We start from the raw sequence: 25,699 nt of genomic DNA, 5'->3' as shown, positions 1-25,699 counted from the left end.
GGCAAGCAGTGCAAAATGTGGCCCGTATGGGGATCGAACCCATGACCTTGGCGTTATTAGCACCACGCTCTAACCAACTGAGCTAACCGGCCTCATGAAACTATTCCAAATGTCATGTTATTTTTTTCTTACAGCTAACTGAAATCAGGCAGAAGGGTTTAAAAGGAAGCCATGCTTCTCTGTTTGGACACCAAATCTCTGTGTCCCTGTCTATTACTGTTGGTTAACATCTTTGTTGCATGTTTTGGTTCCGTCACAACCATTTGTCTAAACATAAGTAAGTGGGTCGCCTGAACAGGGACTTGAATCCTGGACCCTCAGATTAAAAGTCTGATGCTCTACCGACTGAGCTATCCAGGCTACTGCAGACAGTTAAGTAGCAAGGTTTTTGCAGTTCAGATTGTTTTAAATCAAAAAGAAAGTGAAAGTATTGTCAAATAGTGCAAAATGTGGCCCGTATGGGGATCGAACCCATGACCTTGGCGTTATTAGCACCACGCTCTAACCAACTGAGCTAACCGGCCTCATGAATCTATTCCAAATGTCATGTTATTTTTTTCTTACAGCTAACTGAAATCAGGCAGAAGGGTTTAAAAGGAAGCCATACTTCTCTGTTTGGACACCAAATCTCTGTGTCCCTGTCTATTACTGTTGGTTAACATCTTTGTTGCATGTTTTGGTTCCGTCACAACCATTTGTCTAAATATAAGTAACTGGGTCGCCTGAACAGGGACATGAACCCTGGACCCTCAGATTAAAAGTCTGATGCTCTACCGACTGAGCTATCCAGGCTACTGCAGACAGTTAAGTAGCAAGGTTTTTGCAGTTCAGATTGTTTTAAATCAAAAAGAAAGTGAAAGTATTGTCAAATTGGCAAGCAGTGCAAAATGTGGCCCGTATGGGGATCGAACCCATGACCTTGGCGTTATTAGCACCACGCTCTAACCAACTGAGCTAACCGGCCTCATGAAACTATTCCAAATGTCATGTTATTTTTTTCTTACAGCTAACTGAAATCAGGCAGAAGGGTTTAAAAGGAAGCCATACTTCTCTGTTTGGACACCAAATCTCTGTGTCCCTGTCTATTACTGTTGGTTAACATCTTTTGGTTCCGTCACAACCATTTGTCTAAACATAAGTAAATGGGTCGCCTGAACAGGGACTTGAACCCTGGACCCTCATATTAAAAGTCTGATGCTCTACCGACTGAGCTATCCAGGCTACTGCAGATAGTTAAGTAGCAAGGTTTTTGAAGTTCAGATTGTTTTAAATCAAAAAGAAAGTGAAAGTATTGTCAAATTGGCAAGCAGTGCAAAATGTGGCCCGTATGGGGATCGAACCCATGACCTTGGCGTTATTAGCACCACGCTCTAACCAACTGAGCTAACCGGCCTCATGAATCTATTCCAAATGTCATGTTATTTTTTTCTTACAGCTAACTGAAATCAGGCAGAAGGGTTTAAAAGGAAGCCATACTTCTCTGTTTGGACACCAAATCTCTGTGTCCCTGTCTATTACTGTGGGTAACATCTTTTGGTTCCGTCACAACCATTTGTCTAAACATAAGTAAGTGGGTCGCCTGAACAGGGACTTGAACCCTGGACCCTCAGATTAAAAGTCTGATGCTCTACCGACTGAGCTATCCAGGCTACTGCAGACAGTTAAGTAGCAAGGTTTTTGCAGTTCAGATTGTTTTAAATCAAAAAGAAAGTGAAAGTATTGTCAAATTGGCAAGCAGTGCAAAATGTGGCCCGTATGGGGATCGAACCCATGACCTTGGCGTTATTAGCACCACGCTCTAACCAACTGAGCTAACCGGCCTCATGAATCTATTCCAAATGTCATGTTATTTTTTTCTTACAGCTAACTGAAATCAGGCAGAAGGGTTTAAAAGGAAGCAAGACTTCTCTGTTTGGACACCAAATCTCTGTGTCCCTGTCTATTACTGTTGGTTAACATCTTTTGGTTCCGTCACAACCTTTTTCTAAACATAAGTAAGTGGGTCGCCTGAACAGGGACTTGAACCCTGGACCCTCAGATTAAAAGTCTGATGCTCTACCGACTGAGCTATCCAGGCTACTGCAGATAGTTAAGTAGCAAGGTTTTTGCAGTTCACATTGTTTTAAATCAAAAAGAAAGTGAAAGTATTGTCAAATTGGCAAGCAGTGCAAAATGTGGCCCGTATGGGGATCGAACCCATGACCTTGGCGTTATTAGCACCACGCTCTAACCAACTGAGCTAACCGGCCTCATGAAACTATTCCAAATGTCATGTTATTTTTTTCTTACAGCTAACTGAAATCAGGCAGAACGGTTTAAAAGGAAGCCATACTTCTCTGTTTGGACACCAAATCTCTGTGTCCCTGTCTATTACTGTTGGTTAACATCTTTGTTGCATGTTTTGGTTCCGTCACAACCATTTGTCTAAATATAAGTAACTGGGTCGCCTGAACAGGGACTTGAACCCTGGACCCTCAGATTAAAAGTCTGATGCTCTACCGACTGAGCTATCCAGGCTACTGCAGACAGTTAAGTAGCAAGGTTTTTGCAGTTCAGATTGTTTTAAATCAAAAGGAAAGTGAAAGTATTGTCAAATAGTGCAAAATGTGGCCCGTATGGGGATCGAACCCATGACCTTGGCGTTATTAGCACCACGCTCTAACCAACTGAGCTAACCGGCCTCATGAATCTATTCCAAATGTCATGTTATTTTTTTCTTACAGCTAACTGAAATCAGGCAGAAGGGTTTAAAAGGAAGCCATACTTCTCTGTTTGGACACCAAATCTCTGTGTCCCTGTCTATTACTGTTGGTTAACATCTTTGTTGCATGTTTTGGTTCCGTCACAACCATTTGTCTAAATATAAGTAACTGGGTCGCCTGAACAGGGACTTGAACCCTGGACCCTCAGATTAAAAGTCTGATGCTCTACCGACTGAGCTATCCAGGCTACTGCAGACAGTTAAGTAGCAAGGTTTTTGCAGTTCAGATTGTTTTAAATCAAAAAGAAAGTGAAAGTATTGTCAAATTGGCAAGCAGTGCAAAATGTGGCCCGTATGGGGATCGAACCCATGACCTTGGCGTTATTAGCACCACGCTCTAACCAACTGAGCTAACCGGCCTCATGAAACTATTCCAAATGTCATGTTATTTTTTTCTTACAGCTACCTGAAATCAGGCAGAAGGGTTTAAAAGGAAGCCATACTTCTCTGTTTGGACACCAAATCTCTGTGTCCCTGTCTATTACTGTTGGTTAACATCTTTTGGTTCCGTCACAACCATTTGTCTAAACATAAGTAAATGGGTCGCCTGAACAGGGACTTGAACCCTGGACCCTCAGATTAAAAGTCTGATGCTCTACCGACTGAGCTATGCAGGCTACTGCAGATAGTTAAGTAGCAAGGTTTTTGAAGTTCACATTGTTTTAGATCAAAAAGAAAGTGAAAGTATTGTCAAATAGTGCAAAATGTGGCCCGTATGGGGATCGAACCCATGACCTTGGCGTTATTAGCACCACGCTCTAACCAACTGAGCTAACCGGCCTCATGAATCTATTCCAAATGTCATGTTATTTTTTTCTTACAGCTAACTGAAATCAGGCAGAAGGGTTTAAAAGGAAGCCATACTTCTCTGTTTGGACACCAAATCTCTGTGTCCCTGTCTATTACTGTTGGTTAACATCTTTGTTGCATGTTTTGGTTCCGTCACAACAATTTGTCTAAATATAAGTAAGTGGGTCGCCTGAACAGGGACTTGAACCCTGGACCCTCAGATTAAAAGTCTGATGCTCTACCGACTGAGCTATCCAGGCTACTGCAGACAGTTAAGTAGCAAGGTTTTTGCAGTTCAGATTGTTTTAAATCAAAAAGAAAGTGAAAGTATTGTCAAATTGGCAAGCAGTGCAAAATGTGGCCCGTATGGGGATCGAACCCATGACCTTGGCCATGGGTCGCCTGAACAGGGACTTGAACCCTGGACCCTCAGATTAAAAGTCTGATGCTCTACCGACTGAGCTATCCAGGCTACTGCAGACAGTTAAGTAGCAAGGTTTTTGCAGTTCAGATTGTTTTAAATCAAAAAGAAAGTGAAAGTATTGTCAAATAGTGCAAAATGTGGCCCGTATGGGGATCGAACCCATGACCTTGGCGTTATTAGCACCACGCTCTAACCAACTGAGCTAACCGGCCTCATGAATCTATTCCAAATGTCATGTTATTTTTTTCTTACAGCTAACTGAAATCAGGCAGAAGGGTTTAAAAGGAAGCCATACTTCTCTGTTTGGACACCAAATCTCTGTGTCCCTGTCTATTACTGTTGGTTAACATCTTTGTTGCATGTTTTGGTTCCGTCACAACAATTTGTCTAAATATAAGTAAGTGGGTCGCCTGAACAGGGACTTGAACCCTGGACCCTCAGATTAAAAGTCTGATGCTCTACCGACTGAGCTATCCAGGCTACTGCAGACAGTTAAGTAGCAAGGTTTTTGCAGTTCAGATTGTTTTAAATCAAAAAGAAAGTGAAAGTATTGTCAAATTGGCAAGCAGTGCAAAATGTGGCCCGTATGGGGATCGAACCCATGACCTTGGCGTTATTAGCACCACGCTCTAACCAACTGAGCTAACCGGCCTCATGAAACTATTCCAAATGTCATGTTATTTTTTTCTTACAGCTAACTGAAATCAGGCAGAAGGGTTTAAAAGGAAGCCATACTTCTCTGTTTGGACACCAAATCTCTGTGTCCCTGTCTATTACTGTTGGTTAACATCTTTTGGTTCCGTCACAACCATTTGTCTAAACATAAGTAAGTGGGTCGCCTGAACAGGGACTTGAACCCTGGACCCTCAGATTAAAAGTCTGATGCTCTACCGACTGAGCTATCCAGGCTACTGCAGACAGTTAAGTAGCAAGATTTTTGCAGTTCAGATTGTTTTAAATCAAAAAGAAAGTGAAAGTATTGTCAAATTGGCAAGCAGTGCAAAATGTGGCCCGTATGGGGATCGAACCCATGACCTTGGCGTTATTAGCACCACGCTCTAACCAACTGAGCTAACCGGCCTCATGAATCTATTCCAAATGTCATGTTATTTTTTTCTTACAGCTAACTGAAATCAGGCAGAAGGGTTTAAAAGGAAGCCATACTTCTCTGTTTGGACACCAAATCTCTGTGTCCCTGTCTATTACTGTTGGTTAACATCTTTTGGTTCCGTCACAACCATTTGTCTAAACATAAGTAAGTGGGTCGCCTGAACAGGGACTTGAACCCTGGACCCTCAGATTAAAAGTCTGATGCTCTACCGACTGAGCTATCCAGGCTACTGCAGACAGTTAAGTAGCAAGGTTTTTGCAGTTCAGATTGTTTTAAATCAAAAAGAAAGTGAAAGTATTGTCAAATAGTGCAAAATGTGGCCCGTATGGGGATCGAACCCATGACCTTGGCGTTATTAGCACCACGCTCTAACCAACTGAGCTAACCGGCCTCATGAATCTATTCCAAATGTCATGTTATTTTTTTCTTACAGCTAACTGAAATCAGGCAGAAGGGTTTAAAAGGAAGCCATACTTCTCTGTTTGGACACCAAATCTCTGTGTCCCTGTCTATTACTGTTGGTTAACATCTTTGTTGCATGTTTTGGTTCCCTCACAACAATTTGTCTAAATATAAGTAAGTGGGTCGCCTGAACAGGGACTTGAACCCTGGACCCTCAGATTAAAAGTCTGATGCTCTACCGACTGAGCTATCCAGGCTACTGCAGACAGTTAAGTAGCAAGGTTTTTGCAGTTCAGATTGTTTTAAATCAAAAAGAAAGTGAAAGTATTGTCAAATTGGCAAGCAGTGCAAAATGTGGCCCGTATGGGGATCGAACCCATGACCTTGGCGTTATTAGCACCACGCTCTAACCAACTGAGCTAACCGGCCTCATGAAACTATTCCAAATGTCATGTTATTTTTTTCTTACAGCTAACTGAAATCAGGCAGAAGGGTTTAAAAGGAAGCCATACTTCTCTGTTTGGACACCAAATCTCTGTGTCCCTGTCTATTACTGTTGGTTAACATCTTTTGGTTCCGTCACAACCATTTGTCTAAACATAAGTAAGTGGGTCGCCTGAACAGGGACTTGAACCCTGGACCCTCAGATTAAAAGTCTGATGCTCTACCGACTGAGCTATCCAGGCTACTGCAGACAGTTAAGTAGCAAGATTTTTGCAGTTCAGATTGTTTTAAATCAAAAAGAAAGTGAAAGTATTGTCAAATTGGCAAGCAGTGCAAAATGTGGCCCGTATGGGGATCGAACCCATGACCTTGGCGTTATTAGCACCACACTCTAACCAACTGAGCTAACCGGCCTCATGAATCTATTCCAAATGTCATGTTATTTTTTTCTTACAGCTAACTGAAATCAGGCAGAAGGGTTTAAAAGGAAGCCATACTTCTCTGTTTGGACACCAAATCTCTGTGTCCCTGTCTATTACTGTTGGTTAACATCTTTGTTGCATGTTTTGGTTCCGTCACAACCATTTGTCTAAATATAAGTAACTGGGTCGCCTGAACAGGGACTTGAACCCTGGACCCTCAGATTAAAAGTCTGATGCTCTACCGACTGAGCTATCCAGGCTACTGCAGACAGTTAAGTAGCAAGGTTTTTGCAGTTCAGATTGTTTTAAATCAAAAAGAAAGTGAAAGTATTGTCAAATAGTGCAAAATGTGGCCCGTATGGGGATCGAACCCATGACCTTGGCGTTATTAGCACCACGCTCTAACCAACTGAGCTAACCGGCCTCATGAATCTATTCCAAATGTCATGTTATTTTTTTCTTACAGCTAACTGAAATCAGGCAGAAGGGTTTAAAAGGAAGCCATACTTCTCTGTTTGGACACCAAATCTCTGTGTCCCTGTCTATTACTGTTGGTTAACATCTTTGTTGCATGTTTTGGTTCCCTCACAACAATTTGTCTAAATATAAGTAAGTGGGTCGCCTGAACAGGGACTTGAACCCTGGACCCTCAGATTAAAAGTCTGATGCTCTACCGACTGAGCTATCCAGGCTACTGCAGACAGTTAAGTAGCAAGGTTTTTGCAGTTCAGATTGTTTTAAATCAAAAAGAAAGTGAAAGTATTGTCAAATTGGCAAGCAGTGCAAAATGTGGCCCGTATGGGGATCGAACCCATGACCTTGGCGTTATTAGCACCACGCTCTAACCAACTGAGCTAACCGGCCTCATGAAACTATTCCAAATGTCATGTTATTTTTTTCTTACAGCTAACTGAAATCAGGCAGAAGGGTTTAAAAGGAAGCCATACTTCTCTGTTTGGACACCAAATCTCTGTGTCCCTGTCTATTACTGTTGGTTAACATCTTTTGGTTCCGTCACAACCATTTGTCTAAACATAAGTAAGTGGGTCGCCTGAACAGGGACTTGAACCCTGGACCCTCAGATTAAAAGTCTGATGCTCTACCGACTGAGCTATCCAGGCTACTGCAGACAGTTAAGTAGCAAGATTTTTGCAGTTCAGATTGTTTTAAATCAAAAAGAAAGTGAAAGTATTGTCAAATTGGCAAGCAGTGCAAAATGTGGCCCGTATGGGGATCGAACCAATGACCTTGGCGTTATTAGCACCACGCTCTAACCAACTGAGCTAACCGGCCTCATGAATCTATTCCAAATGTCATGTTATTTTTTTCTTACAGCTAACTGAAATCAGGCAGAAGGGTTTAAAAGGAAGCCATACTTCTCTGTTTGGACACCAAATCTCTGTGTCCCTGTCTATTACTGTTGGTTAACATATTTTGGTTCCGTCACAACCATTTGTCTAAACATAAGTAAGTGGGTCGCCTGAACAGGGACTTGAACCCTGGACCCTCAGATTAAAAGTCTGATGCTCTACCGACTGAGCTATCCAGGCTACTGCAGACAGTTAAGTAGCAAGGTTTTTGCAGTTCAGATTGTTTTAAATCAAAAATAAAGTGAAAGTATTGTCAAATTGGCAAGCAGTGCAAAATGTGGCCCGTATGGGGATCGAACCCATGACCTTGGCATTATTAAGACCACGCTCTAACCAACTGAGCTAACCGGCCTCATGAATCTATTCCAAATGTCATGTTATTTTTTTCTTACAGCTAACTGAAATCAGGCAGAAGGGTTTAAAAGGAAGCCATACTTCTCTGTTTGGACACCAAATCTCTGTGTCCCTGTCTATTACTGTTGGTTAACATCTTTGTTGCATGTTTTGGTTCCGTCACAACCATTTGTCTAAATATAAGTAACTGGGTCGCCTGAACAGGGACTTGAACCCTGGACGCTCAGATTAAAAGTCTGATGCTCTACCGACTGAGCTATCCAGGCTACTGCAGACAGTTAAGTAGCAAGGTTTTTGCAGTTCAGATTGTTTTAAATCAAAAAGAAAGTGAAAGTATTGTCAAATAGTGCAAAATGTGGCCCGTATGGGGATCGAACCCATGACCTTGGCGTTATTAGCACCACACTCTAACCAACTGAGCTAACCGGCCTCATGAATCTATTCCAAATGTCATGTTATTTTTTTCTTACAGCTAACTGAAATCAGGCAGAAGGGTTTAAAAGGAAGCCATACTTCTCTGTTTGGACACCAAATCTCTGTGTCCCTGTCTATTACTGTTGGTTAACATCTTTGTTGCATGTTTTGGTTCCGTCACAACCATTTGTCTAAATATAAGTAACTGGGTCGCCTGAACAGGGACTTGAACCCTGGACCCTCAGATTAAAAGTCTGATGCTCTACCGACTGAGCTATCCAGGCTACTGCAGACAGTTAAGTAGCAAGGTTTTTGCAGTTCAGATTGTTTTAAATCAAAAAGAAAGTGAAAGTATTGTCAAATTGGCAAGCAGTGCAAAATGTGGCCCGTATGGGGATCGAACCCATGACCTTGGCGTTATTAGCACCACGCTCTAACCAACTGAGCTAACCGGCCTCATGAAACTATTCCAAATGTCATGTTATTTTTTTCTTACAGCTAACTGAAATCAGGCAGATGGGTTTAAAAGGAAGCCATACTTCTCTGTTTGGACACCAAATCTCTGTGTCCCTGTCTATTACTGTTGGTTAACGTCTTTGTTGCATGTTTTGGTTCCGTCACAACCATTTGTCTAAACATAAGTAAGTGGGTCGCCTGAACAGGGACTTGAACCCTGGACCCTCAGATTAAAAGTCTGATGCTCTACCGACTGAGCTATCCAGGCTACTGCAGACAGTTAAGTAGCAAGGTTTTTGCAGTTCACATTGTTTTAAATCAAAAAGAAAGTGAAAGTATTGTCAAATTGGCAAGCAGTGCAAAATGTGGCCCGTATGGGGATCGAACCCATGACCTTGGCATTATTAACACCACGCTCTAACCAACTGAGCTAACCGGCCTCATGAATCTATTCCAAATGTCATGTTATTTTTTTCTTACAGCTAACTGAAATCAGGCAGAAGGGTTTAAAAGGAAGCCATACTTCTCTGTTTGGACACCAAATCTCTGTGTCCCTGTCTATTACTGTTGGTTAACATCTTTGTTGCATGTTTTGGTTCCGTCACAACCATTTGTCTAAATATAAGTAACTGGGTCGCCTGAACAGGGACTTGAACCCTGGACCCTCAGATTAAAAGTCTGATGCTCTACCGACTGAGCTATCCAGGCTACTGCAGACAGTTAAGTAGCAAGGTTTTTGCAGTTCAGATTGTTTTAAATCAAAAAGAAAGTGAAAGTATTGTCAAATAGTGCAAAATGTGGCCCGTATGGGGATCGAACCCATGACCTTGGCGTTATTAGCACCACACTCTAACCAACTGAGCTAACCGGCCTCATGAATCTATTCCAAATGTCATGTTATTTTTTTCTTACAGCTAACTGAAATCAGGCAGAAGGGTTTAAAAGGAAGCCATACTTCTCTGTTTGGACACCAAATCTCTGTGTCCCTGTCTATTACTGTTGGTTAACATCTTTGTTGCATGTTTTGGTTCCGTCACAACCATTTGTCTAAATATAAGTAACTGGGTCGCCTGAACAGGGACTTGAACCCTGGACCCTCAGATTAAAAGTCTGATGCTCTACCGACTGAGCTATCCAGGCTACTGCAGACAGTTAAGTAGCAAGGTTTTTGCAGTTCAGATTGTTTTAAATCAAAAAGAAAGTGAAAGTATTGTCAAATTGGCAAGCAGTGCAAAATGTGGCCCGTATGGGGATCGAACCCATGACCTTGGCGTTATTAGCACCACGCTCTAACCAACTGAGCTAACCGGCCTCATGAAACTATTCCAAATGTCATGTTATTTTTTTCTTACAGCTAACTGAAATCAGGCAGATGGGTTTAAAAGGAAGCCATACTTCTCTGTTTGGACACCAAATCTCTGTGTCCCTGTCTATTACTGTTGGTTAACGTCTTTGTTGCATGTTTTGGTTCCGTCACAACCATTTGTCTAAACATAAGTAAGTGGGTCGCCTGAACAGGGACTTGAACCCTGGACCCTCAGATTAAAAGTCTGATGCTCTACCGACTGAGCTATCCAGGCTACTGCAGACAGTTAAGTAGCAAGGTTTTTGCAGTTCACATTGTTTTAAATCAAAAAGAAAGTGAAAGTATTGTCAAATTGGCAAGCAGTGCAAAATGTGGCCCGTTTGGGGATCGAACCCATGACCTTGGCATTATTAGCACCACGCTCTAACCAACTGAGCTAACCGGCCTCATGAAACTATTCCAAATGTCATGTTATTTTTTTCTTACAGCTAACTGAAATCAGGCAGAAGGGTTTAAAAGGAAGCCATACTTCTCTGTTTGGACACCAAATCTCTGTGTCCCTGTCTATTACTGTTGGTTAACATCTTTTGGTTCCGTCACAACCATTTGTCTAAACATAAGTAAGTGGGTCGCCTGAACAGGGACTTGAACCCTGGACCCTCAGATTAAAAGTCTGATGCTCTACCGACTGAGCTATCCAGGCTACTGCAGACAGTTAAGTAGCAAGGTTTTTGCAGTTCAGATTGTTTTAAATCAAAAAGAAAGTGAAAGTATTGTCAAATTGGCAAGCAGTGCAAAATGTGGCCCGTATGGGGATCGAACCCATGACCTTGGCGTTATTAGCACCACGCTCTAACCAACTGAGCTAACCGGCCTCATGAATCTATTCCAAATGTCATGTTATTTTTTTCTTACAGCTAACTGAAATCAGGCAGAAGGGTTTAAAAGGGAGCCATACTTCTCTGTTTGGACACCAAATCTCTGTGTCCCTGTCTATTACTGTTGGTTAACATCTTTGTTGCATGTTTTGGTTCCGTCACAACCATTTGTCTAAATATAAGTAACTGGGTCGCCTGAACAGGGACTTGAACCCTGGACCCTCAGATTAAAAGTCTGATGCTCTACCGACTGAGCTATCCAGGCTACTGCAGACAGTTAAGTAGCAAGGTTTTTGCAGTTCAGATTGTTTTAAATCAAAAAGAAAGTGAAAGTATTGTCAAATAGTGCAAAATGTGGCCCGTATGGGGATCGAACCCATGAACTTGGCGTTATTAGCACCACGCTCTAACCAACTGAGCTAACCGGCCTCATGAAACTATTCCAAATGTCATGTTATTTTTTTCTTACAGCTAACTGAAATCAGGCAGAAGGGTTTAAAAGGAAGCCATACTTCTCTGTTTGGACACCAAATCTCTGTGTCCCTGTCTATTACTGTTGGTTAACATGTTTGTTGCATGTTTTGGTTCCGTCACAACCATTTGTCTAAACATAAGTAAGTGGGTCGCCTGAACAGGGACTTGAACCCTGGACCCTCAGATTAAAAGTCTGATGCTCTACCGACTGAGCTATCCAGGCTACTGCAGACAGTTAAGTAGCAAGGTTTTTGCAGTTCACATTGTTTTAAATCAAAAAGAAAGTGAAAGTATTGTCAAATTGGCAAGCAGTGCAAAATGTGGCCCGTTTGGGGATCGAACCCATGACCTTGGCATTATTAGCACCACGCTCTAACCAACTGAGCTAACCGGCCTCATGAAACTATTCCAAATGTCATGTTATTTTTTTCTTACAGCTAACTGAAATCAGGCAGAATGTTTTAAAAGGAAGCCATAGTTCTCTGTTTGGACACCAAATCTCTGTGTCCCTGTCTATTACTGTTGGTTAACATCTTTTGGTTCCGTCACAACCATTTGTCTAAACATAAGTAAGTGGGTCGCCTGAACAGGGACTTGAACCCTGGACCCTCAGATTAAAAGTCTGATGCTCTACCGACTGAGCTATCCAGGCTACTGCAGACAGCAGACACTTCCGCTTCCGGTGAGCCTTTGATCGGCTGCTTGAAACGTAAGCTCCTGCAATAATTGCCAAAAACAGTCGTTTTAACGACTACTTGTCCGGATATTATGCTCATATCACTTAAGATATGTCTCAAGCATCTCGGATCTATGATCGTGATGCTCTTTTCAACATCAGAGAGTCGATGGAGGACTTCACTCGCGACCGTTACCAACGTCCGGTGAACGTGTTTCCGGCTCCGCTTCTCATCGACTCGGACTCTGTGGAATATCGTTTGATCTCTCGAGTACCGGGCGATTTCCACAAGGGATCGAGTCCGGCTGGAGTACAGGTCAGGATGAGACGTGCAGTTGCGATCGCTCGGAACAACTCTGACGTCATCGAACGTCATCGATATTTGATCGACATCCCTCTCACTGTGTGTGACGACACATCAGCGCTGCCGTCTGTCCAGACCTCAACGAAAGGTGGTAAGATTTTTTCATTTCCTCTCTTTAATTCGACTTTTACAACCGAGTTGAACTTCAGTGACAGCTGGTACCCACGTGACCGCTGTTCGCTTCAAAAGATCCCGCTCTGCGCGCCTGTCAGTGACGCGGCGTCGTCAGTGACGTCATCGGTGCTGAATGTGGGACTTCTTAATGTTCGCTCCATTACTAATAAATCCTTTATTCTTAATGATCTTTTCACAAGAGTTAATTTGGATTTATTATGTCTTTCTGAGACTTGGCAGAGAGAGGAAGAGTTTATTCATCTGAACGAACTCTGTCCAGTAGGGAGCGCTGTCCTGGGGAAGCCTCGCCTCTCTGGTCGTGGAGGAGGTCTTGCTACTGTTTTTAGGGAGAGTTGTTCTTGCAAAGTGATTCAGACACAGGAATTCACTTCTTTTGAGTCTCAGATGATCTTGGTTGGTTCTACAAGACCTTTCTATTGTGTGTCAATCTACCGTCCGCCTGGTCCTGCGGCGATGTTCTTGAAAGACTTTAGTGACTTCTTATCTTCCATTATTCAGATGGAATCTGTTCTTATTCTTGGAGACTTTAATCTTCATGTTGATGACGTCACATCTTGTTCTGCTAAAGAACTTTTAACTTTAACTGAAGCCTTTAATTTTGAGCAACATGTTTCTGAACCCACTCATCAAAAAGGCCACATTTTAGACTTAGTTTTTACTCTTGGCCTGAACATTTCTAATGTATCTGTACATGATGTCCATCTGAGTGATCATTCTCTTGTCTTGTTCAACCTGGACTTCATCCCTGAACCTAAGCCTTTGAAAGTTAGGTCTCAGAGGCGTGTCATCTCAGCCGATACTGCAGACAGTTTTTCTGCTATGTTTGACCGTCTTTCCTTTGATGACTGTCCAGATGTGGACAGTTTGATTCACTGTTTTACTGATCATTGTGTTGAAATACTGGATCAAGTGGCACCTGTTAAATCGAACTTGAAAATTCAGAAAAAACGGTGCCCTTGGACAAATGAAGATCTCCTGAGTCTGAAGAGACTTTGTCGAAAGACTGAGCGTCTCTGGAAGTCCACTAAACTTGAGGTGCACAGACTTCACCTCAGGGATCTGTTGACTTCTTACAATGAGATGGTAGAAACTGCTGGATCTGATTACATCAGAAAACTGGTAGCAGCAAATAGGAAAAACCCCAAAGTTTTGTTTGACACGATTAATTCTCTCGTGTCTCCTGCTCCTCAAATCACGCCGGTCTTCTGTGAAGCTGACAGCAATGCATTGTTGAGATTTTTCATTGACAAAATTAAATTGATCAAAGAGAAAATCTCTCCCCCTTTGTTGGGAACCCCTACTGTCTCTGAGCCCATCTCCTCCTCTTGGTCATCCTTCACTGCTGTATCTTTGGGTGATATTTCAGCACTAGTGAACAAGATGAAACCCTCCTCTTGCTCAGATGACGTCCTTCCTTGTAGGCTTTTTATCAAAGTATTTGATGTAATTGGCCCCTGGGTTACCAATATGGTGAACCTCTCCCTTTCCACAGGGTTTTTTCCCAATGCATTTAAACATGCCATTGTGGAGCCTCTGCTCAAAAAACCAGGCTTAGACCCAACTGACCTCAGTAATTTCAGGCCTATTTCTAAGCTCCCTTTCTTGTCCAAGATCTTGGAGAAGGTGGTGTCCGAGCAGCTGTCTTTGTTCTTGGATCAGAGCGACATCCATGAGAAGTTTCAGTCTGGCTTCCGTAAACATCACTCTACGGAGACAGCTTTACTGAAAGTGTCCAGTGACATCATGATGTCGGCTGACTCTGGTAAATTCACTGTTCTGGTTCTCTTGGATCTGTCGTCAGCCTTTGACACAGTTGATCACCAGATCCTGCTGAGAAGACTAAGGGATGAAGTGGGACTGTCTGGGTCTGTGTTAGAATGGTTCTCATCTTACCTTTCTGGGCGCAGTTTTAGTGTATCTGCCAATCAAATGAGGTCTGAATCGGCAGATCTGTTGTGTGGAGTCCCTCAAGGTTCTGTTCTGGGTCCTTTATTGTTTTTGCTGTACTTGATTCCCCTTGGTAAAATCATTCAGAGATTTCCAGATGTTTCTTATCACATTTTTGCTGATGACATCCAGCTCTACTGCTCTTTTGACCCAACTGAGCCCCAAAGGCTGAACAGCTTAGTCAATTGTTTGCTAGAAATCAAACAATGGCTGAGTGAAAACACTTTACAGCTTAATGTGGACAAAACTGAAACTCTGGTGATTGCTCCTGATGATACGATTCCAGGGTTGAGTCAGTACTTGGGTGACTTAGGTCAGTCTGTCAAACTGAGCCTGAGAAACCTGGGTGTTGTATTTGATAAAGACATGTCTCTTGTTCAACACTGTAGAAAACTGACCAGAAACTGTTTCCTTCAACTGAGAAAAATCTCTAAACTTAGGAAAATGCTGTCACAACATGATCTGGAGCTTGTAATCCATGCGTTTGTTTCTTCTCGTCTGGACTATTGTAACAGTTTGTTTTCATGTCTTAACAAGAAGGAGCTGTCTCGCCTGCAGTTGATTCAGAACTCTGCAGCGAGAATTCTGACCCGCTCTAGTCGAAGAACTCACATTTCTCCGGTCCTTAAAACTCTTCACTGGCTTCCAGTTTCTTTCAGGATCAACTTTAAAATTCTGGTTCTTACTTTCAGAGCTATTCATGGTCAGGCTCCTCCTTACATCACTGATCTGATCCAGCCTTACACCCCAGCTCGGTCTCTGAGGTCTGTGGATCAGAATCTACTTATGGTTCCACGCACACGGCTCAGGACCAGAGGAGAGAAATCTTTTCAGGCTGTTGCTCCTAAGCTTTGGAACAATCTTCCTCTCTCTTTGCGCTTGATGGAGTCTACTGACTCCTTTAAGAAACATCTTAAGACGTTTCTATTTGTTCAGGCTTTTCCTTGAATTTCTCGAACTCCTGTGTTGTTCTCGGTGTTGTCTTGATCTTTGAAGTATGTACTGTTTTGAGTATTGTTTTGATTGTTAAAGCGCTTTGTGACCCTGGTCTCTAAAAGCGCTATATAAATATATATTACTTACTTACTTACTTACTTACAGTTAAGTAGCAAGGTTTTTGCAGTTCAGATTGTTTTAAATCAAAAAGAAAGTGAAAGTATTGTCAAATTGGCAAGCAGTGCAAAATGTGGCCCGTTTGGGGATCGAACCCATGACCTTGGCATTATTAGCACCACGCTCTAACCAACTGAGCTAACCGGCCTCATGAAACTATTCCAAATGTCATGTTATTTTTTTCTTACAGCTAACTGAAATCAGGCAGAAGGGTTTAAAAGGAAGCCATACTTCTCTGTTTGGACACCAAATCTCTGTGTCCCTGTCTATTACTGTTGGTTAACATCTTTTGGTTCCGTCACAACCATTTGTCTAAACATAAGTAAATGGGTCGCCTGAACAGGGACTTGAACCCTGGACCCTCAGATTAAAAGTCTGATGCTCTACCGACTGAGCTATCCAGGCTACTGCAGATAGTTAAGTAGCAAGGTTTTTGCAGTTCACATTGTTTTAAATCAAAAAGAAAGTGAAAGTATTGTCAAACAGTGCAAAATGTGGCCCGTATGGGGATCGAACCCATGACCTTGGCGTTATTAGCACCACGCTCTAACCAACTGAGCTAACCGGCCTCATGAATCTATTCCAAATGTCATGTTATTTTTTTCTTACAGCTAACTGAAATCAGGCAGAAGGGTTTAAAGGGAAGCCATACTTCTCTGTTTGGACACCAAATCTCTGTGTCCCTGTCTATTACTGTTGGTTAACATCTTTTGGTTCCGTCACAACCATTTGTCTAAACATAAGTAAGTGGGTCGCCTGAACAGGGACTTGAACCCTGGACCCTCAGATTAAAAGTCTGATGCTCTACCGACTGAGCTAAAGCTGGCGCACGTTAGTCTGTTAAGGGGGGGGAAGAAGGAAGAGAAGAGGGGAGAAGGGGGAGGAAGAAAAAAGAAGAAAAAAGAGGAAAAAAGAGGAAAAAAATAGAGAAAAAAAGGAGGGGAAAGGGAAATATTCAGGAAACTGAATTTATCCCATTTTTAGTGATCGTTGTTATGCTATTGACAGTTTTTATCAACTATGGGCATTGTATTTAAATAAAATATGTTGGTTATGTTAAGGGAAGTTGATACATATTCTGCTTTTCTTTCTTGTGATGTGATGAAACATGCAAAACACAAACAGATGTTTCAATATATATATATGTTTAATTTAGTAAAACACACAAGAAAAATTTACACATCAACCCAAAACCAGTAAAAAAACCAAATATTTTATATACAATACATATTATATATATTTTTTTAATATCCTCAAGCCACTTCTCTTTAGGAACAGTCTCAGTCGAAGGGCAGTACATTTTCCCCTGATACTGACTGTGCCCAGTCTCCTTTGTCCTAAACTGCCCACATTTTTTACAGCTGTTGTGCTCCTCCTTGCGGTTCACCCTTCTAACCGGAGCTGGAGCAGGTGCAGGTGCATGTACAGGTGCAGGAGAGGCACAGAGGAAGACTCCTAGAGAGGGCCCACTAAGGGCGGATGGTGTCACTAGGAGCATCCTTGGTTGGGGAAAGGCAGGGCTGCGTGGAGCAGGGCTGCGTGGAGCAGGGCTGGGTGGAGCAGGGCTGCGTGGAGCAGGGCGGGGTGGAGCAGGGCTGCGTGGAGCAGGGCTGCGTGGAGCAGGGCTGGGTGGAGCAAGGCAGGGTGGAGCAGGGCTGCGTGGAGCAGGGCTGCGTGGAGCAGGGCGGGGTGGAGCAGGGCTGCGTGGAGCAGGGCGGGGTGGAGCAGGGCTGCGTGGAGCAGGGCGGGGTGGAGCAGGGCTGCGTGGAGCAGGGCTGCGTGGAGCAGGGCGGGGTGGAGCAGGGCGGGGTGGAGCAGGGCTGCGTGGAGCAGGGCTGCGTGGAGCAGGGCTGCGTGGAGCAGGGCTGCGTGGAGCAGAGCTAGGAAGCTTGGGTGGTGGTGGAGGAGAAGGACTTGGGCTGCGGCTCACTAAATTAGGCTTTAGTAGAGCTGACTTGGACCCTCCAAAGCGAGACTTTGTGAACTACAAAAAGAAAAAAATGTATTAGATCATGATTGATGCTCCATACAATTTCACAAGTGTTGTGTCTAACTGTGGGCAGAGATAAAGAAACCAGATGCATGTATTATAGGTGTGTAACTATATTATTATGAATGGGTGTTTGACATTTGTTAGACTTCAAGACCATAATGATAAGAGCACAATGAAATAAAAAAAGACTATTATTCACCATCGATAAACTGGGAGGAGGTCTCAAGAATGACCGTGGCGTCGCCAAAGCCTCAGTCTGTGAGGGCCCGGTTCCTTCTCTTGATGTCCCAGCTGCTACTGCTGTTGAGGTGGTAGCATGGGACACCGATGTTGTTGTTGCAGGGCCCGACTGGATTGACAACAGCAATAATGTAGCATTAGGACAGCAATGTTATAGTGTTATAACATAACATAATGCTGAGAGTAACTAATATTCGACACATGACCGTCATGCTGATGTTCAGCTCACAATGTAATCTCATGTGTTTATGTTATATGAATAAAAAGATTACTTTAGAGGCGTGAAAGCCACAAGAGCAGGCAGTGGATCCTCCGAACAGGACAGTTTGTCCACGGGTCTGCAAAGGGCACTTCTCAATCTGAGGAGATATTTTGGCGTTATTTACTCACAGTTTATAAGTATTTACGAATGTATAATTTTTTACCTTCTGATAGAGGTCATGCCACTTCCGCTGCCGTGGAGCTGGTCTGTTGCCTGCTCCAGAGAGCCAGACGCCTGTATTGGCAAAGGCCTTCCTTCAACCTGGCCATCCATTCACCATCCCCCATGGGCTTGTGGGACTTTGGTCTAGCACTCGTCTGTTGTGGAAGTAATAAAGTTAAATTAAATCCCCAAATTTCTCATTTTTATTAAGCAAAAAGAAGTGAATTATAATATATTATAATTTCTAAGGCTGCATGCTTTGTAAAACGTGTAGAACTCTGTTTAAAAACGTGTAAAACTCTGTTTAAAAACAATAAACTCTGTTTAAAAACAATAAACTCTGTTTAAAAACAATAAATTCTGTTTGTAAAACACCCCAATAACTGTAGAAAAACGAAAACACAATGCCTATTCTTACCATGGAAATGTTAAACATAATATTTTATTTTATTTTTTAATTTTATTCGACTTTAAATCATTAAACTCTTGTAAGATAACTGCTCCTTGCGCGTAATTGTTATTAACGGGAGACAAGAAACAAAGCCCTACTTCGACGGGCAAAAACACAGACAAAAAATAGATTATTTGTTATAAAAGTTAGAAATATTTTTCTGGTTAAATTACTGACATGTATTTAAAGCGGATTTCATTCATACATTAAAGCTAACGTGGGTAGTGACAAATATTTTGAAAAGTAGTGTGTTATAACTAGCGTTGCATGCACGACATTTTATGCAAGAAAATAAACATAAAATGTTATTTACATGGCTAGATAGTAATCCTTAATATTAAAAACTTACCTTCTCAATGTAACAGTCTGCAATCGCTCCTTGTGACGCAAATGAAGTAGCGAGGGAGGGGGTCAGTAGATGAGCAAGTTCATGCGCGCGCGGGGGGGAGGGTTTAGCGCCTGTGATTGGTCAGGCTCACTCGAGCCCCCTCTGCTTCATGATTGGTTTTCGCTTAAAGGAACTCTGTTACACGATTGGTCGAGCTGAGAGCACCTCTGCTTCATGATTGGTTTTTCACTTAAAGGAACTCTGTTACACGATTGGTCGAGAGAAGACAGTCTGACGTGCGATGGGTAGAGCTATCCAGGCTACTGCAGACAGTTAAGTAGCAAGGTTTTTGCAGTTCACATTGTTTTAAATCAAAAAGAAAGTGAAAGTATTGGCAAATTGGCAAGCAGTGCAAAATGTGGCCCGTATGGGGATCGAACCCATGACCTTGGCGTTATTAGCACCACGCTCTAACCAACTGAGCTAACCGGCCTCATGAAACTATTCCAAATGTCATGTTATTTTTTTCTTACAGCTAACTGAAATCAGGCAGAAGGGTTTAAAAGGAAGCCATACTTCTCTGTTTGGACACCAAATCTCTGTGTTCCTGTCTATTACTGTTGGTTAACATCTTTGTTGCATGTTTTGGTTCCGTCACAACCATTTGTCTGAACATAAGTAACTGGGTCGCCTGAAGAGGGACTTGAACCCTGGACCTTCAGATTAAAAGTCTGATGCTCTACCGACTGAGCTATCCAGGCTACTGCAGACAGTTAAGTAGCAAGGTTTTTGCAGTTCACATTGTTTTAAATCAAAAAGAAAGTGAAAGTATTGTCAAATAGTGCAAAATGTGGCCCGTATGGGGATCGAACCCATGAACTTGGCGTTATTAGCACCACGCTCTAACCAACTGAGCTAACCGGCCTCATGAAACTATTCCAAATGTCATGTTATTTTTTTCTTACAGCTAACTGAAATCAGGCAGAAGGGTTTAAAAGGAAGCCATACTTCTCTGTTTGGACACCAAATCTCTGTGTCCCTGTCTATTACTGTTGGTTAACATCTTTTGGTTCTGTCACAACCATTTGTCTAAACATAAGTAAGTGGGTCGCCTGAACAGGGACTTGAACCCTGGACCCTCAGATTAAAAGTCTGATGCTCTACCGACTGAGCTATCCAGGCTACTGCAGACAGTTAAGTAGCAAGGTTTTTGCAGTTCACATTGTTTTAAATCAAAAAGAAAGTGAAAGTATTGTCAAATTGGCAAGCAGTGCAAAATGTGGCCCGTATGGGGATCGAACCCATGACCTTGGCGTTATTAGCACCACGCTCTAACCAACTGAGCTAACCGGCCTCATGAAACTATTCCAAATGTCATGTTATTTTTTTCTTACAGCTAACTGAAATCAGGCAGAAGGGTTTAAAAGGAAGCCATACTTCTCTGTTTGGACACCAAATCTCTGTGTCCCTGTCTATTACTGTTGGTTAACATCTTTTGGTTCCGTCACAACCATTTGTCTAAACATAAGTAAATGGGTCGCCTGAACAGGGACTTGAACCCTGGACCCTCAGATTAAAAGTCTGATGCTCTACCGACTGAGCTATCCAGGCTACTGCAGACAGTTAAGTAGCAAGGTTTTTGCAGTTCAGATTGTTTTAAATCAAAAAGAAAGTGAAAGTATTGTCAAATTGGAAAGCAGTGCAAAATGTGGCCCGTTTGGGGATCGAACCCATGACCTTGGCTTTATTAGCACCACGCTCTAACCAACTGAGCTAACCGGCCTCATGAATCTATTCCAAATGTCATGTTATTTTTTTCTTACAGCTAACTGAAATCAGGCAGAAGGGTTTAAAAGGAAGCCATACTTCTCTGTTTGGACACCAAATCTCTGTGTCCCTGTCTATTACTGTTGGTTAACATCTTTGTTGCATGTTTTGGTTCCGTCACAACCATTTGTCTAAACATAAGTAAGTGGGTCGCCTGAACAGGGACTTGAACCCTGGACCCTCAGATTAAAAGTCTGATGCTCTACCGACTGAGCTATCCAGGCTACTGCAGACAGTTAAGTAGCAAGGTTTTTGCAGTTCAGATTGTTTTAAATCAAAAAGAAAGTGAAAGTATTGTCAAATTGGCAAGCAGTGCAAAATGTGGCCCGTTTGGGGATCGAACCCATGACCTTGGCATTATTAGCACCACGCTCTAACCAACTGAGCTAACCGGCCTCATGAAACTATTCCAAATGTCATGTTATTTTTTTCTTACAGCTAACTGAAATCAGGCAGAAGGGTTTAAAAGGAAGCCATACTTCTCTGTTTGGACACCAAATCTCTGTGTCCCTGTCTATTACTGTTGGTTAACATCTTTTGGTTCCGTCACAACCATTTGTCTAAACATAAGTAAATGGGTCGCCTGAACAGGGACTTGAACCCTGGACCCTCAGATTAAAAGTCTGATGCTCTACCGACTGAGCTATCCAGGCTACTGCAGATAGTTAAGTAGCAAGGTTTTTGCAGTTCAGATTGTTTTAAATCAAAAAGAAAGTGAAAGTATTGTCAAATTGGCAAGCAGTGCAAAATGTGGCCCGTTTGGGGATCGAACCCATGACCTTGGCATTATTAGCACCACGCTCTAACCAACTGAGCTAACCGGCCTCATGAAACTATTCCAAATGTAATGTTATTTTTTTCTTACAGCTAACTGAAATCAGGCAGAAGGGTTTAAAAGGAAGCCATACTTCTCTGTTTGGACACCAAATCTCTGTGTCCCTGTCTATTACTGTTGGTTAACATCTTTTGGTTCCGTCACAACCATTTGTCTAAACATAAGTAAATGGGTCGCCTGAACAGGGACTTGAACCCTGGACCCTCAGATTAAAAGTCTGATGCTCTACCGACTGAGCTATCCAGGCTACTGCAGATAGTTAAGTAGCAAGGTTTTTGCAGTTCAGATTGTTTTAAATCAAAAAGAAAGTGAAAGTATTGTCAAATAGTGCAAAATGTGGCCCGTATGGGGATCGAACCCATGACCTTGGCGTTATTAGCACCACGCTCTAACCAACTGAGCTAACCGGCCTCATGAATCTATTCCAAATGTCATGTTATTTTTTTCTTACAGCTAACTGAAATCAGGCAGAAGGGTTTAAAAGGAAGCCATACTTCTCTGTTTGGACACCAAATCCCTGTGTCCCTGTCTATTACTGTTGGTTAACATCTTTGTTGCATGTTTTGGTTCCGTCACAACCATTTGTCTAAATATAAGTAACTGGGTCGCCTGAACAGGGACTTGAACCCTGGACCCTCAGATTAAAAGTCTGATGCTCTACCGACTGAGCTATCCAGGCTACTGCAGACAGTTAAGTAGCAAGGTTTTTGCAGTTCAGATTGTTTTAAATCAAAAAGAAAGTGAAAGTATTGTCAAATAGTGCAAAATGTGGCCCGTATGGGGATCGAACCCATGAACTTGGCGTTATTAGCACCACGCTCTAACCAACTGAGCTAACCGGCCTCATGAAACTATTGCAAATGTCATGTTATTTTTTTCTTACAGCTAACTGAAATCAGGCAGAAGGGTTTAAAAGGAAGCCATACTTCTCTGTTTGGACACCAAATCTCTGTGTCCCTGTCTATTACTGTTGGTTAACATCTTTGTTGCATGTTTTGGTTCCGTCACAACCATTTGTCTAAACATAAGTAAGTGGGTCGCCTGAACAGGGACTTGAACCCTGGACCCTCAGATTAAAAGTCTGATGCTCTACCGACTGAGCTATCCAGGCTACTGCAGACAGTTAAGTAGCAAGGTTTTTGCAGTTCAGATTGTTTTAAATCAAAAAGAAAGTGAAAGTATTGTCAAATTGGCAAGCAGTGCAAAATGTGGCCCGTATGGCAGACCTTGGCTTTATTAGCACCACGCTCTAACCAACTGAGCTAACCGGCCTCATGAATCTATTCCAAATGTCATGTTATTTTTTTCTTACAGCTAACTGAAATCAGGCAGAAGGGTTTAAAAGGAAGCCATACTTCTCTGTTTGGACACCAAATCTCTGTGTCCCTGTCTATTATTGTTGGTTAACATCTTTGTTGCATGTTTTGGTTCCGTCACAACCATTTGTCTAAATATAAGAAACTGGGTCGCCTGAACAGGGACTTGAATCCTGGACCCTCAGATTAAAAGTCTGATGCTCTACCGACTGAGCTATCCAGGCTACTGCAGACAGTTAAGTAGCAAGGTTTTTGCAGTTCAGATTGTTTTAAATCAAAAAGAAAGTGAAAGTATTGTCAAATTGGCAAGCAGTGCAAAATGTGGCCGTATGGGGATCGAACCCATGACCTTGGGGTTATTAGCACAACGCTCTAACCAACTGAGCTAACCGGCCTCTTGAAACTATTCCAAATGTCATGTTATTTTTTTCTTACAGCTAACTGAAATCAGGCAGAAGGGTTTAAAAGGAAGCCATACTTCTCTGTTTGGACACCAAATCTCTGTGTCCCTGTCTATTACTGTTGGTTAACATCTTTGTTGCATGTTTTGGTTCCGTCACAACCATTTGTCTAAACATAAGTAAGTGGGTCGCCTGAACAGGGACTTGAACCCTGGACCCTCAGATTAAAAGTCTGATGCTCTACCGACTGAGCTATCCAGGCTACTGCAGACAGTTAAGTAGCAAGGTTTTTGCAGTTCAGATTGTTTTAAATCAAAAAGAAAGTGAAAGTATTGTCAAATAGTGCAAAATGTGGCCCGTATGGGGATCGAACCCATGACCTTGGCGTTATTAGCACCACGCTCTAACCAACTGAGCTAACCGGCCTCATGAATCTATTCCAAATGTCATGTTATTTTTTTCTTACAGCTAACTGAAATCAGGCAGAAGGGTTTAAAAGGAAGCCATACTTCTCTGTTTGGACACCAAATCTCTGTGTCCCTGTCTATTACCATCTTTGTTGCATGTTTTGGTTCCGTCACAACCATTTGTCTAAACATAAGTAAGTGGGTCACCTGAACAGGGACTTGAACCCTGGACCCTCAGATTAAAAGTCTGATGCTCTACCGACTGAGCTATCCAGGCTACTGCAGACAGTTAAGTAGCAAGGTTTTTCCAGTTCACATTGTTTTAAATCAAAAAGAAAGTGAAAGTATTGTCAAATAGTGCAAAATGTGGCCCGTATGGGGATCGAACCCATGACCTTGGCGTTATTAGCACCACGCTCTAACCAACTGAGCTAACCGGCCTCATGAATCTATTCCAAATGTCATGTTATTTTTTTCTTACAGCTAACTGAAATCAGGCAGAAGGGTTTAAAAGGAAGCCATACTTCTCTGTTTGGACACCAAATCTCTGTGTCCCTGTCTATTACTGTTGGTTAACATCTTTGTTGCATGTTTTGGTTCCGTCACAAGCATTTGTCTAATTATAAGTAACTGGGTCGCCTGAACAGGGACTTGAACCCTGGACCCTCAGATTAAAAGTCTGATGCTCTACCGACTGAGCTATCCAGGCTACTGCAGACAGTTAAGTAGCAAGGTTTTTGCAGTTCAGATTGTTTTAAATCAAAAAGAAAGTGAAAGTATTGTCAAATTGGCAAGCAGTGCAAAATGTGGCCCGTATGGGGATCGAACCCATGACCTTGGCGTTATTAGCACCACGCTCTAACCAACTGAGCTAACCGGCCTCATGAAACTATTCCAAATGTCATGTTATTTTTTTCTTACAGCTAACTGAAATGAGGCAGAAGGGTTTAAAAGGAAGCCATACTTCTCTGTTTGGACACCAAATCTCTGTGTCCCTGTCTATTACTGTTGATTAACATCTTTTGGTTCCGTCACAACCATTTGTCTAAACATAAGTAAGTGGGTCGCCTGAACAGGGACTTGAACCCTGGACCCTCAGATTAAAAGTCTGATGCTCTACCGACTGAGCTATCCAGGCTACTGCAGACATTTAAGTAGCAAGGTTTTTGCAGTTCAGATTGTTTTAAATCAAAAAGAAAGTGAAAGTATTGTCAAATTGGCAAGCAGTGCAAAATGTGGCCCGTATGGGGATCGAACCCATGACCTTGGCGTTATTAGCACCACGCTCTAACCAACTGAGCTAACCGGCCTCATGAAACTATTCCAAATGTCATGTTATTTTTTTCTTACAGCTAACTGAAATCAGGCAGAAGGGTTTAAAAGGAAGCCATACTTCTCTGTTTGGACACCAAATCTCTGTGTCCCTGTCTATTACTGTTGGTTAACATCTTTGTTGCATGTTTTGGTTCCGTCACAACCATTTGTCTAAATATAAGTAACTGGGTCGCCTGAACAGGGACTTGAACCCTGGACCCTCAGATTAAAAGTCTGATGCTCTACCGACTGAGCTATCCAGGCTACTGCAGACAGTTAAGTAGCAAGGTTTTTGCAGTTCAGATTGTTTTAAATCAAAAAGA

General features: G+C 42.4%; 1 long non-coding RNA gene and 66 other non-coding genes across 67 annotated transcripts; all 67 read right to left on the bottom strand.

Annotated features, from left to right (window-relative positions):
* Positions 1-18: 18 nt before the first annotated feature.
* Positions 19-92, bottom strand: trnai-aau (transfer RNA isoleucine (anticodon AAU)). Its single transcript has one exon. It is a non-coding gene; the product is annotated as a tRNA-Ile (tRNA).
* A 358-nt stretch (positions 93-450) lies between these two features.
* trnai-aau (transfer RNA isoleucine (anticodon AAU)) lies at positions 451-524 on the bottom strand. Its single transcript has one exon. It is a non-coding gene; the product is annotated as a tRNA-Ile (tRNA).
* Positions 525-890: 366 nt separating this feature from the next.
* Positions 891-964, bottom strand: trnai-aau (transfer RNA isoleucine (anticodon AAU)). The gene has a single exon. It is a non-coding gene; the product is annotated as a tRNA-Ile (tRNA).
* A 355-nt stretch (positions 965-1,319) lies between these two features.
* trnai-aau (transfer RNA isoleucine (anticodon AAU)) lies at positions 1,320-1,393 on the bottom strand. Its single transcript has one exon. It is a non-coding gene; the product is annotated as a tRNA-Ile (tRNA).
* A 183-nt stretch (positions 1,394-1,576) lies between these two features.
* Positions 1,577-1,649, bottom strand: trnak-uuu (transfer RNA lysine (anticodon UUU)). Its single transcript has one exon. It is a non-coding gene; the product is annotated as a tRNA-Lys (tRNA).
* A 98-nt stretch (positions 1,650-1,747) lies between these two features.
* On the bottom strand, positions 1,748-1,821 carry trnai-aau (transfer RNA isoleucine (anticodon AAU)). Its single transcript has one exon. It is a non-coding gene; the product is annotated as a tRNA-Ile (tRNA).
* A 183-nt stretch (positions 1,822-2,004) lies between these two features.
* On the bottom strand, positions 2,005-2,077 carry trnak-uuu (transfer RNA lysine (anticodon UUU)). Its single transcript has one exon. It is a non-coding gene; the product is annotated as a tRNA-Lys (tRNA).
* A 98-nt stretch (positions 2,078-2,175) lies between these two features.
* Positions 2,176-2,249, bottom strand: trnai-aau (transfer RNA isoleucine (anticodon AAU)). Its single transcript has one exon. It is a non-coding gene; the product is annotated as a tRNA-Ile (tRNA).
* Positions 2,250-2,444: 195 nt separating this feature from the next.
* On the bottom strand, positions 2,445-2,517 carry trnak-uuu (transfer RNA lysine (anticodon UUU)). Its single transcript has one exon. It is a non-coding gene; the product is annotated as a tRNA-Lys (tRNA).
* A 90-nt stretch (positions 2,518-2,607) lies between these two features.
* Positions 2,608-2,681, bottom strand: trnai-aau (transfer RNA isoleucine (anticodon AAU)). The gene has a single exon. It is a non-coding gene; the product is annotated as a tRNA-Ile (tRNA).
* A 195-nt stretch (positions 2,682-2,876) lies between these two features.
* On the bottom strand, positions 2,877-2,949 carry trnak-uuu (transfer RNA lysine (anticodon UUU)). The gene has a single exon. It is a non-coding gene; the product is annotated as a tRNA-Lys (tRNA).
* Positions 2,950-3,047: 98 nt separating this feature from the next.
* Positions 3,048-3,121, bottom strand: trnai-aau (transfer RNA isoleucine (anticodon AAU)). Its single transcript has one exon. It is a non-coding gene; the product is annotated as a tRNA-Ile (tRNA).
* Positions 3,122-3,468: 347 nt separating this feature from the next.
* trnai-aau (transfer RNA isoleucine (anticodon AAU)) lies at positions 3,469-3,542 on the bottom strand. Its single transcript has one exon. It is a non-coding gene; the product is annotated as a tRNA-Ile (tRNA).
* A 195-nt stretch (positions 3,543-3,737) lies between these two features.
* Positions 3,738-3,810, bottom strand: trnak-uuu (transfer RNA lysine (anticodon UUU)). The gene has a single exon. It is a non-coding gene; the product is annotated as a tRNA-Lys (tRNA).
* A 139-nt stretch (positions 3,811-3,949) lies between these two features.
* On the bottom strand, positions 3,950-4,022 carry trnak-uuu (transfer RNA lysine (anticodon UUU)). Its single transcript has one exon. It is a non-coding gene; the product is annotated as a tRNA-Lys (tRNA).
* Positions 4,023-4,112: 90 nt separating this feature from the next.
* Positions 4,113-4,186, bottom strand: trnai-aau (transfer RNA isoleucine (anticodon AAU)). Its single transcript has one exon. It is a non-coding gene; the product is annotated as a tRNA-Ile (tRNA).
* Positions 4,187-4,381: 195 nt separating this feature from the next.
* trnak-uuu (transfer RNA lysine (anticodon UUU)) lies at positions 4,382-4,454 on the bottom strand. Its single transcript has one exon. It is a non-coding gene; the product is annotated as a tRNA-Lys (tRNA).
* A 98-nt stretch (positions 4,455-4,552) lies between these two features.
* Positions 4,553-4,626, bottom strand: trnai-aau (transfer RNA isoleucine (anticodon AAU)). The gene has a single exon. It is a non-coding gene; the product is annotated as a tRNA-Ile (tRNA).
* A 184-nt stretch (positions 4,627-4,810) lies between these two features.
* On the bottom strand, positions 4,811-4,883 carry trnak-uuu (transfer RNA lysine (anticodon UUU)). The gene has a single exon. It is a non-coding gene; the product is annotated as a tRNA-Lys (tRNA).
* A 98-nt stretch (positions 4,884-4,981) lies between these two features.
* trnai-aau (transfer RNA isoleucine (anticodon AAU)) lies at positions 4,982-5,055 on the bottom strand. The gene has a single exon. It is a non-coding gene; the product is annotated as a tRNA-Ile (tRNA).
* A 184-nt stretch (positions 5,056-5,239) lies between these two features.
* On the bottom strand, positions 5,240-5,312 carry trnak-uuu (transfer RNA lysine (anticodon UUU)). Its single transcript has one exon. It is a non-coding gene; the product is annotated as a tRNA-Lys (tRNA).
* A 90-nt stretch (positions 5,313-5,402) lies between these two features.
* On the bottom strand, positions 5,403-5,476 carry trnai-aau (transfer RNA isoleucine (anticodon AAU)). The gene has a single exon. It is a non-coding gene; the product is annotated as a tRNA-Ile (tRNA).
* Positions 5,477-5,671: 195 nt separating this feature from the next.
* trnak-uuu (transfer RNA lysine (anticodon UUU)) lies at positions 5,672-5,744 on the bottom strand. The gene has a single exon. It is a non-coding gene; the product is annotated as a tRNA-Lys (tRNA).
* Positions 5,745-5,842: 98 nt separating this feature from the next.
* trnai-aau (transfer RNA isoleucine (anticodon AAU)) lies at positions 5,843-5,916 on the bottom strand. The gene has a single exon. It is a non-coding gene; the product is annotated as a tRNA-Ile (tRNA).
* Positions 5,917-6,100: 184 nt separating this feature from the next.
* On the bottom strand, positions 6,101-6,173 carry trnak-uuu (transfer RNA lysine (anticodon UUU)). The gene has a single exon. It is a non-coding gene; the product is annotated as a tRNA-Lys (tRNA).
* A 98-nt stretch (positions 6,174-6,271) lies between these two features.
* Positions 6,272-6,345, bottom strand: trnai-aau (transfer RNA isoleucine (anticodon AAU)). Its single transcript has one exon. It is a non-coding gene; the product is annotated as a tRNA-Ile (tRNA).
* Positions 6,346-6,540: 195 nt separating this feature from the next.
* trnak-uuu (transfer RNA lysine (anticodon UUU)) lies at positions 6,541-6,613 on the bottom strand. The gene has a single exon. It is a non-coding gene; the product is annotated as a tRNA-Lys (tRNA).
* A 90-nt stretch (positions 6,614-6,703) lies between these two features.
* On the bottom strand, positions 6,704-6,777 carry trnai-aau (transfer RNA isoleucine (anticodon AAU)). Its single transcript has one exon. It is a non-coding gene; the product is annotated as a tRNA-Ile (tRNA).
* Positions 6,778-6,972: 195 nt separating this feature from the next.
* Positions 6,973-7,045, bottom strand: trnak-uuu (transfer RNA lysine (anticodon UUU)). The gene has a single exon. It is a non-coding gene; the product is annotated as a tRNA-Lys (tRNA).
* A 98-nt stretch (positions 7,046-7,143) lies between these two features.
* Positions 7,144-7,217, bottom strand: trnai-aau (transfer RNA isoleucine (anticodon AAU)). The gene has a single exon. It is a non-coding gene; the product is annotated as a tRNA-Ile (tRNA).
* A 184-nt stretch (positions 7,218-7,401) lies between these two features.
* trnak-uuu (transfer RNA lysine (anticodon UUU)) lies at positions 7,402-7,474 on the bottom strand. The gene has a single exon. It is a non-coding gene; the product is annotated as a tRNA-Lys (tRNA).
* Positions 7,475-7,830: 356 nt separating this feature from the next.
* trnak-uuu (transfer RNA lysine (anticodon UUU)) lies at positions 7,831-7,903 on the bottom strand. Its single transcript has one exon. It is a non-coding gene; the product is annotated as a tRNA-Lys (tRNA).
* A 530-nt stretch (positions 7,904-8,433) lies between these two features.
* Positions 8,434-8,507, bottom strand: trnai-aau (transfer RNA isoleucine (anticodon AAU)). Its single transcript has one exon. It is a non-coding gene; the product is annotated as a tRNA-Ile (tRNA).
* A 195-nt stretch (positions 8,508-8,702) lies between these two features.
* trnak-uuu (transfer RNA lysine (anticodon UUU)) lies at positions 8,703-8,775 on the bottom strand. Its single transcript has one exon. It is a non-coding gene; the product is annotated as a tRNA-Lys (tRNA).
* Positions 8,776-8,873: 98 nt separating this feature from the next.
* Positions 8,874-8,947, bottom strand: trnai-aau (transfer RNA isoleucine (anticodon AAU)). The gene has a single exon. It is a non-coding gene; the product is annotated as a tRNA-Ile (tRNA).
* A 195-nt stretch (positions 8,948-9,142) lies between these two features.
* On the bottom strand, positions 9,143-9,215 carry trnak-uuu (transfer RNA lysine (anticodon UUU)). Its single transcript has one exon. It is a non-coding gene; the product is annotated as a tRNA-Lys (tRNA).
* A 367-nt stretch (positions 9,216-9,582) lies between these two features.
* trnak-uuu (transfer RNA lysine (anticodon UUU)) lies at positions 9,583-9,655 on the bottom strand. The gene has a single exon. It is a non-coding gene; the product is annotated as a tRNA-Lys (tRNA).
* Positions 9,656-9,745: 90 nt separating this feature from the next.
* Positions 9,746-9,819, bottom strand: trnai-aau (transfer RNA isoleucine (anticodon AAU)). The gene has a single exon. It is a non-coding gene; the product is annotated as a tRNA-Ile (tRNA).
* Positions 9,820-10,014: 195 nt separating this feature from the next.
* On the bottom strand, positions 10,015-10,087 carry trnak-uuu (transfer RNA lysine (anticodon UUU)). Its single transcript has one exon. It is a non-coding gene; the product is annotated as a tRNA-Lys (tRNA).
* Positions 10,088-10,185: 98 nt separating this feature from the next.
* trnai-aau (transfer RNA isoleucine (anticodon AAU)) lies at positions 10,186-10,259 on the bottom strand. Its single transcript has one exon. It is a non-coding gene; the product is annotated as a tRNA-Ile (tRNA).
* A 195-nt stretch (positions 10,260-10,454) lies between these two features.
* On the bottom strand, positions 10,455-10,527 carry trnak-uuu (transfer RNA lysine (anticodon UUU)). Its single transcript has one exon. It is a non-coding gene; the product is annotated as a tRNA-Lys (tRNA).
* A 356-nt stretch (positions 10,528-10,883) lies between these two features.
* trnak-uuu (transfer RNA lysine (anticodon UUU)) lies at positions 10,884-10,956 on the bottom strand. The gene has a single exon. It is a non-coding gene; the product is annotated as a tRNA-Lys (tRNA).
* A 98-nt stretch (positions 10,957-11,054) lies between these two features.
* trnai-aau (transfer RNA isoleucine (anticodon AAU)) lies at positions 11,055-11,128 on the bottom strand. Its single transcript has one exon. It is a non-coding gene; the product is annotated as a tRNA-Ile (tRNA).
* Positions 11,129-11,323: 195 nt separating this feature from the next.
* trnak-uuu (transfer RNA lysine (anticodon UUU)) lies at positions 11,324-11,396 on the bottom strand. The gene has a single exon. It is a non-coding gene; the product is annotated as a tRNA-Lys (tRNA).
* A 359-nt stretch (positions 11,397-11,755) lies between these two features.
* On the bottom strand, positions 11,756-11,828 carry trnak-uuu (transfer RNA lysine (anticodon UUU)). Its single transcript has one exon. It is a non-coding gene; the product is annotated as a tRNA-Lys (tRNA).
* A 356-nt stretch (positions 11,829-12,184) lies between these two features.
* On the bottom strand, positions 12,185-12,257 carry trnak-uuu (transfer RNA lysine (anticodon UUU)). Its single transcript has one exon. It is a non-coding gene; the product is annotated as a tRNA-Lys (tRNA).
* Positions 12,258-16,172: 3,915 nt separating this feature from the next.
* On the bottom strand, positions 16,173-16,245 carry trnak-uuu (transfer RNA lysine (anticodon UUU)). Its single transcript has one exon. It is a non-coding gene; the product is annotated as a tRNA-Lys (tRNA).
* Positions 16,246-16,335: 90 nt separating this feature from the next.
* trnai-aau (transfer RNA isoleucine (anticodon AAU)) lies at positions 16,336-16,409 on the bottom strand. Its single transcript has one exon. It is a non-coding gene; the product is annotated as a tRNA-Ile (tRNA).
* Positions 16,410-17,691: 1,282 nt separating this feature from the next.
* On the bottom strand, positions 17,692-18,550 carry LOC148078341 (uncharacterized). The gene is made up of 4 exons (XR_015711463.1): positions 18,499-18,550; positions 18,346-18,432; positions 18,033-18,182; positions 17,692-17,824 (listed from the first exon to the last, which is right to left on the bottom strand). It is a non-coding gene; the product is annotated as an uncharacterized LOC148078341 (long non-coding RNA).
* A 1,145-nt stretch (positions 18,551-19,695) lies between these two features.
* trnai-aau (transfer RNA isoleucine (anticodon AAU)) lies at positions 19,696-19,769 on the bottom strand. The gene has a single exon. It is a non-coding gene; the product is annotated as a tRNA-Ile (tRNA).
* Positions 19,770-20,385: 616 nt separating this feature from the next.
* Positions 20,386-20,458, bottom strand: trnak-uuu (transfer RNA lysine (anticodon UUU)). Its single transcript has one exon. It is a non-coding gene; the product is annotated as a tRNA-Lys (tRNA).
* A 98-nt stretch (positions 20,459-20,556) lies between these two features.
* trnai-aau (transfer RNA isoleucine (anticodon AAU)) lies at positions 20,557-20,630 on the bottom strand. Its single transcript has one exon. It is a non-coding gene; the product is annotated as a tRNA-Ile (tRNA).
* A 184-nt stretch (positions 20,631-20,814) lies between these two features.
* On the bottom strand, positions 20,815-20,887 carry trnak-uuu (transfer RNA lysine (anticodon UUU)). The gene has a single exon. It is a non-coding gene; the product is annotated as a tRNA-Lys (tRNA).
* Positions 20,888-21,254: 367 nt separating this feature from the next.
* trnak-uuu (transfer RNA lysine (anticodon UUU)) lies at positions 21,255-21,327 on the bottom strand. Its single transcript has one exon. It is a non-coding gene; the product is annotated as a tRNA-Lys (tRNA).
* A 356-nt stretch (positions 21,328-21,683) lies between these two features.
* On the bottom strand, positions 21,684-21,756 carry trnak-uuu (transfer RNA lysine (anticodon UUU)). The gene has a single exon. It is a non-coding gene; the product is annotated as a tRNA-Lys (tRNA).
* A 356-nt stretch (positions 21,757-22,112) lies between these two features.
* Positions 22,113-22,185, bottom strand: trnak-uuu (transfer RNA lysine (anticodon UUU)). Its single transcript has one exon. It is a non-coding gene; the product is annotated as a tRNA-Lys (tRNA).
* A 90-nt stretch (positions 22,186-22,275) lies between these two features.
* trnai-aau (transfer RNA isoleucine (anticodon AAU)) lies at positions 22,276-22,349 on the bottom strand. Its single transcript has one exon. It is a non-coding gene; the product is annotated as a tRNA-Ile (tRNA).
* A 195-nt stretch (positions 22,350-22,544) lies between these two features.
* On the bottom strand, positions 22,545-22,617 carry trnak-uuu (transfer RNA lysine (anticodon UUU)). Its single transcript has one exon. It is a non-coding gene; the product is annotated as a tRNA-Lys (tRNA).
* Positions 22,618-22,976: 359 nt separating this feature from the next.
* On the bottom strand, positions 22,977-23,049 carry trnak-uuu (transfer RNA lysine (anticodon UUU)). The gene has a single exon. It is a non-coding gene; the product is annotated as a tRNA-Lys (tRNA).
* A 795-nt stretch (positions 23,050-23,844) lies between these two features.
* trnak-uuu (transfer RNA lysine (anticodon UUU)) lies at positions 23,845-23,917 on the bottom strand. The gene has a single exon. It is a non-coding gene; the product is annotated as a tRNA-Lys (tRNA).
* Positions 23,918-24,007: 90 nt separating this feature from the next.
* Positions 24,008-24,081, bottom strand: trnai-aau (transfer RNA isoleucine (anticodon AAU)). The gene has a single exon. It is a non-coding gene; the product is annotated as a tRNA-Ile (tRNA).
* A 348-nt stretch (positions 24,082-24,429) lies between these two features.
* Positions 24,430-24,503, bottom strand: trnai-aau (transfer RNA isoleucine (anticodon AAU)). The gene has a single exon. It is a non-coding gene; the product is annotated as a tRNA-Ile (tRNA).
* Positions 24,504-24,698: 195 nt separating this feature from the next.
* On the bottom strand, positions 24,699-24,771 carry trnak-uuu (transfer RNA lysine (anticodon UUU)). The gene has a single exon. It is a non-coding gene; the product is annotated as a tRNA-Lys (tRNA).
* A 98-nt stretch (positions 24,772-24,869) lies between these two features.
* trnai-aau (transfer RNA isoleucine (anticodon AAU)) lies at positions 24,870-24,943 on the bottom strand. Its single transcript has one exon. It is a non-coding gene; the product is annotated as a tRNA-Ile (tRNA).
* A 184-nt stretch (positions 24,944-25,127) lies between these two features.
* trnak-uuu (transfer RNA lysine (anticodon UUU)) lies at positions 25,128-25,200 on the bottom strand. The gene has a single exon. It is a non-coding gene; the product is annotated as a tRNA-Lys (tRNA).
* A 98-nt stretch (positions 25,201-25,298) lies between these two features.
* Positions 25,299-25,372, bottom strand: trnai-aau (transfer RNA isoleucine (anticodon AAU)). Its single transcript has one exon. It is a non-coding gene; the product is annotated as a tRNA-Ile (tRNA).
* A 195-nt stretch (positions 25,373-25,567) lies between these two features.
* On the bottom strand, positions 25,568-25,640 carry trnak-uuu (transfer RNA lysine (anticodon UUU)). The gene has a single exon. It is a non-coding gene; the product is annotated as a tRNA-Lys (tRNA).
* Positions 25,641-25,699: the final 59 nt, after the last annotated feature.

Source organism: Callionymus lyra, chromosome 6 (genome assembly GCF_982586985.1).
Source record: "Callionymus lyra chromosome 6, fCalLyr1.hap1.1, whole genome shotgun sequence".
Taxonomy (NCBI): Eukaryota; Metazoa; Chordata; class Actinopteri; order Syngnathiformes; family Callionymidae; genus Callionymus; species Callionymus lyra.
Note: the sequence above shows the minus strand (reverse complement) of the source record. Positions and strands in the feature narration are given on the sequence as shown.